The 5,468-nt window shown below is 37.3% G+C and overlaps 1 pseudogene; it reads left to right on the forward strand.

The window, feature by feature from the left end:
- Positions 1-4,307: 4,307 nt before the first annotated feature.
- On the forward strand, positions 4,308-4,425 carry LOC126459451 (5S ribosomal RNA; annotated as a pseudogene).
- The last annotated feature ends 1,043 nt before the right edge of the window (positions 4,426-5,468 follow it).

The raw sequence follows: 5,468 nt of genomic DNA on the forward strand, positions 1-5,468 counted from the left end.
CATGGAAACGTCAGCCTAGGCGACAAGAACTGCAAGCACATCTTGGAAAAAATAAAATTTAGAGCGAACTTCAGTGTGAGAAGCTTTTAGTAGTTTCCACAACGAATCTCTGTCTCTAAACCTGGTAGTAAACCCAAAGAGATTCTGGTCATATTCAAAATATCTAATAACAAATATTTAATGGTGGGAAGTTGCTAAAAGGATAGAAAACAATGAACTTTATTTAATTTGGAAATTCACAGCACAAAATGAAACTAACCTTGTCGCGGTATTGCTAACTCATAGTGACTGTACATTACGCGTCGAATGTGTTCACGTCTAATTTATTGCAGTGCATACAACAAGGAATACTCCTTCCAAATGAGTTCAGTGATTAGGCTTTGATAATGTCTTACGTGCAAGAGACCCTCGTTTCTGTTCTGTATCGGCGTAGCTGCTAACGACAATGCTCTTGTGACATAATTAGATGCAAGACAAAAGCGCTGTGCTCCATTCCTTTGTTAAACGCTTGTCAAGAAAGACAACATCCTATCCGCTCTTTATTCTGTTTATTTACTAACAACGCTCTTATTATTCATTGCATTCAGAATATAAGACATTTAACAAAAGAAGGAGCATGATTATAAATAAAAAAATTAAATGACATCAGAACCTTTTTAATTTTCTCAATATTGCTAATGTAATATTTGAGCCCCTTTTAGTAAGATTACTCATTCTTCTTAACCCTATCACAGACATTGCGGTCAGTTTTACTTCTCCTTTTGCCAAATTCTTAACGCTAAAGCTTGGTACTGTGATCTGTGAAAAATATTTCATACATTTCTAAATACTTTTAAAATCATTCAGTTTCAGAGTATTGTGAGTGAGCATATTATCCAAAGTTTAGATTCCCGTATTTACGTGAAATATAGTTTAAAAATTGTCAGAAAAAACAATGTTTTCATGAAGTAGTCAGAAAAGCATTCATATTGGCTGGTAATATAACATTATGTTATGTACACAGAATTACAAGAAATATATAAACACAGAAGTGAATGTACATAAAGTATTAAGCATATAACAAGTAGAAAATAATGAAGAGTTCTCAAACTAAATGTATGAGTCTGGAAATTTTTTTATGTTTTTTACAAATTTCATAATTTCTCAGTCAAAGTGCACACTTAGGGAGAACTGTCTCCACTGACAACCCTCCGAATATAAACCATTTATGGTTTGTGGAACAGAGAGACTCAGTGACGCTCTAATTTATGTAGTCCATGTCACTGATAACTTATCCGAAGTCCTTACGTTGAGGTACTTGCTATTATTTGACGAAATACCAAAGTCGCTGGTATGTCTGACATAGCTCATGCTCAAGAGTGGAAATTCTTACCTCTGTCTTCACTAAGGCACAGTTTTTACAGAAAGCTGTTGTACAGTACATAGCATATATCCTTGCATTCTTTGTTTCATGTGATACATAACTTCTGAACTAATTTCATTTACATAGGACAACAATAGGTAATACTTAAATATTATGCTACGCACATTATGTATTCACTGATATACCTCTTCACACATGAAATCAACACTTGCACAACATACTACATTCTTCATTATTAACTTGTTCACTATAATGTGCACTACATTTAGAAAGGTATTGTTGTTGTTTCCACAATACGATAATGCTTTGGATATAAGGTAACAGTTTTAGATTACATTCACGTATGTTATTTTATGCAACAGATTAGCAAATTTGCACTATTTCAGAATCATACACAACAAATCGTAATATCCTACAGAGTTTGTAAGTTAAACATGATGATAAAAATCTCAAGAAAATCAAATAATTCTCTTTAGCTAGCATACATATTATCACGAGAAAATACTATACATTCACGCACGAGGAGCACATGACAAGTGTCATCATCTGATTCCCATTATGTTCACTCAGTGAAAGAGGAATCAAAATAAGCAATGACACGTCTTGACTTTTCTGTAATTACTCGATTGTTGCTGAAAAAGCGACAGTCAAATTTTTCCCGTATCTTTAAGGTAAATTATGTGTCATTTAGCACGTGACATCCTCAGACCAAATGGTGGCTCATTGATTAGTGACACTGATTCTTAATTTCGAATCCCCTGTTTGAAACACAGTTAATGCTTTTATTTATTTTATGTTTATTGTTTTCTTTTATTTACCCATGTATACCGAAGGTTGCTACAAAAATATTTCTTATCAAATTAGGGGATACAAGGGCGTTATATTTAATGTAGAATTACAATTGGATTTCTCAATAAGTGTCATACATTTATAACGTAATATGTGTGTGAATGGTATGCTTAAGGGTTACAAACTTTTTAAATTATCATATTCTGATATTTCATTCTGAGATGAATTCTTGTATTAATTCTAATACTTTAGTCGTATGTGTACTCATCAGGAAGGTTTGGTGTATTTCCCTGGATGATACGATTGTAGAAACCCGCAAAACACCAATACTCTGACCAGCACCCGCAACATGGGAAGTCATGGGAAGGCAGGTTTGACACAGAGACATTTCTTTGTATGAATCTCACTCTGGAAAAAAGGTCGTTAACAATGGTAGATATTTAGCTCCTTGTTAATAATTGTGCGGCAGACGATGCAGAACTGATTACTTTTCAGTAAACTGCCTCTTAAAGTTGATTATGAATCAAGACATACTACAGAAATTTCACCAAAAACAGTTTAAATGCTTTTCTCATTTTTTTTCTAATTCATTCACTGACATACAATAAGCAGAGGAATAAGGACAACATTATATCGATATACAGTGGAAAACATTCATACAGTAATCTTCTACAGATATGGGTATATAAATGAAAGGAACATTGAAAGCAACAATCGAGTTTCGAACATAGAGCGCTGAATTACGAAGCCGCGAAACTAATACTGTACCAATATTTCGTCTGAGAATGTCACATGATAAAAGGTACATAAAGTAACTGGAAAATGCCTCGAAAAATTTGACCATCGTTTTCTCAGTAGCGGTCGAGCTTCTATGGATACGGCGAGACATATATTCGCTTATTTCGACCCCTCTACTATTAAGCGATGTTTCTGGGAAATCACGTTATAGTACCTGCTGTGTTCTCCTCGTCAGTAGAAGCATGGTTTGATGTTCGATACACGATGCAGACCTCGTTATTTATGAGTCCTAAGAGTTTCAGTATGCAGAGCATTCTCATTTCATTCCGATCAATACAGGACTGGCATTTTCACATCAGAAAGAATTTATGATTCAAAGATTTGCCTTTGTAGGACAAACAGTGTGATCTAACTAAAACCTCGTCTCCTACACTTCATGTTTTTACGTTTATCTGACAACATTGCTGTTTTGGCCTCCTTTCTGTCCCTCTTGTGACGTTTGTTAGTGTGAGATTAACTATCTCATGGTGACGCAGATATTGTGTGAAGCAAATAGTATTAGTTCTTTTATACATCTTGCAGGTCGTTAATTCTTTAATGCTAGGACTGGGGGTAGACACATGGGGTCGTTTGGTAATTCATTTCTTGCGTTGTCAAACAAATGCAAGTGCTGATCGCCAGATTTGTGTTTCATATTGCAATATAGTCTACCTAATTTAGATAATTGTTTCATTACGTGCTCTGATGTACTTGAAGGTGTGTGGTATAGTGAGTAAAAACCAGCTTGGAGTTTTCTCAGTCGTACATTGCGTACACACAGACGTGACCGGAATTGTGGTCCCTCTGAAATTACTTTGTCAATATGTCCTACTACCTTAACCAATGCTTCCGAAAGACCGCAGATACTGTTTTTGACGTAACTTACCGCAATGGTGAGCAAGTTACAAACTTAGAAGTGAGCTCTACTACTATAAATACATAAGAAAAAGCTTTCTCTTTGTTAATGGACCTAGTAGGTCAGCAGCTGTGAAATATTTTAATTTAGAAAGCATTATTGTAAAAAGTGTAGCTTGATGTGAAATTGTACGTTTTGTACCTTTTGGCATAATTTACCGTACATTAGAACCTGGAAGATGCTCAGGTAACAGGTACCACACAATTTATTGAAACATTTCCGCAGTCCATGGTGATCATAGCTCAAATGGGTGTACCATATCAGTTTATTCACTCACTAAAAAGTGAATCATTAGGGTGTCTGTATCTGAATGAAATATTATTTAAATGTCATACCTCATTGTTGTATTTGCTAACCTCATTAGTTCATTCTGTCATCGTTACATTTTTTTTTATGTAATTTCCAGCATTACCACTAGCAATGGCAAAGGTACAACATATTATACTGGTTTATTAGACACAGAGCAACGGCCTTGCCACAGTGGATACACCGGTTCCCGTCAGATCACCGAAGTTAAGCGCTGTCGGGCGTGGCCGGCACTTGGATGGGTGACCATCCGGGCCGCCATGCGCTGTTGCCATTTTCGGGATGCACTCAGCCTCGTGATGCCAATTGAGGAGCTACTCGACCGAATAGTAGCGACTCCGGTCAAAGAAAACCGTCATAACGACCGGGAGAGCGATGTGCTGACCACACGACCCTCCTATCCGCATTCTCAGCTGAGGATGACACAGCGGTCGGATGGTACCGATGGGCCACTTGTGGCCTGAAGACGGAGCGATTTTTTATTAGACACAGCAGTTGAGTCTGCATATCCTACGTTTCGAATTTGTTATCGATCACTTCCAGCATATAACATTTTCTAAGTTTCGCAAGGTTGTATTCTAGTTCCCTTTGAATTGCTAATGTTTGACTTGTTGCTACTTCATCTTGGAATGACAGTAAGTTATGCAGTAGAGAAATGCTGAGAATACTACAGATTAAAAACTTACCAATTATACATCACATCAGCACTATTACAGAACAGAACCACAAATCTGGCTACATAACTGGGAAATAATTCTACCCTGGACAGAAAGGTCGGAAAGTGAAAGTATCTAACGAAATATATGTAATGATGGGAAATTGAAAAAAGTGTAACTCTAATAAAGACAAAAGAAGCTGAAAGAGAAAAGCATTGTGCTGCATGATATATGTGGTGTCACCGCCAGACACCGCACTTCCTAGGTGGTAGCCTTTAAATCTGCCGCGGTCCGCTAGTATACGTCGGACCCGCGTGTCGCCACTATCAGTGATTGCAGACCGAGCGCCGCCACGCGGCAGGTCTAGAGAGACTTCCTAGCACTCGCCCCAGTTGTACAGCCGACTTTGCTAGCGATGGTTCACTGACAAATTACGCTCTCATTTGCCGAGACGATAGTTAGCATAGCCTTCAGCTACGTCATTTGCTACGACCTAGCAAGGCGCCATTATCATTTGCTATTTATCTTGTGATGCATGTACCGTCAGACCGATGTTTACCAATTATGGATTAAAGTTAAGTATTCCAGAAGCTACGTACTTTTTTTACGAGACTCAACTCCTTTAACTGTTCCAGACCTCACGCCAGCCTGCGTGACATTA

Source organism: Schistocerca serialis, chromosome 2 (assembly GCF_023864345.2).
Source record: "Schistocerca serialis cubense isolate TAMUIC-IGC-003099 chromosome 2, iqSchSeri2.2, whole genome shotgun sequence".
NCBI classification, from domain to species: domain Eukaryota; kingdom Metazoa; phylum Arthropoda; class Insecta; order Orthoptera; family Acrididae; genus Schistocerca; species Schistocerca serialis.